Consider the following 718-nt stretch of genomic DNA (forward strand, 5'->3'; position numbering starts at 1 on the left):
TTTCCCTATTTCCAATGCCCTGTTAGATAGTCTACTCATTTTTCTCCTGGCCTCAAAGCTTTGAGTGTCAGATTAAGTTTTCTCTTTATTTATTTTATTGAACTTTATTTATTTTTTTATAATTATTTAATTCTATTCGTTCATTTATTCATTTCTTTTAATTTGACCAGACACACACACAGAGAGAGAGAGAGAGAGAGGGAGAAAGCAAACCACCAGGTCCAGGACTCAAACCATGGTCGGCCATATGGGAGTGTCCTACGCCTTAGCCAACACGTCACCTGCTGGTTCCCTATTTATTTTAACTTGACCAGAGAGGTACAGAGTGAGAGAAAGAGAGAGAGAAAGTAAGAAAGCAAGTTGCCAGGTCCAGGACTTGAACCAAGGTTGACCATGTGGGAATCCAGTGCCTTAACCACCACATGACCTGCTGGCCCCAGAGTTAGATTAAGATTTAAGAAATACCTACATTAGGCAGGATAGACAAAGTTATCTTGTAACCACCACATGACCTGCTGGCCCCAGAATTAGATTAAGATTTAAGAAATACCTACATTAGTCAGGATAGACAAAGTTATCTTGCAGAAACAAATACCATAGCATCTCAGTGTCCTAAAACATCAAAGGTTTGTACCTTATTCGTGTTCACAGAGAAATAGTTAGGGATCTTTGCTATGTCTTTCTCATTCAAGGACCAAGTCTTATGTCTTGTAATAGA

Source organism: Tupaia chinensis, unplaced genomic scaffold (genome assembly GCF_000334495.1).
Source record: "Tupaia chinensis unplaced genomic scaffold, TupChi_1.0 Scaffold000354_1, whole genome shotgun sequence".
Taxonomy (NCBI): Eukaryota; Metazoa; Chordata; class Mammalia; order Scandentia; family Tupaiidae; genus Tupaia; species Tupaia belangeri.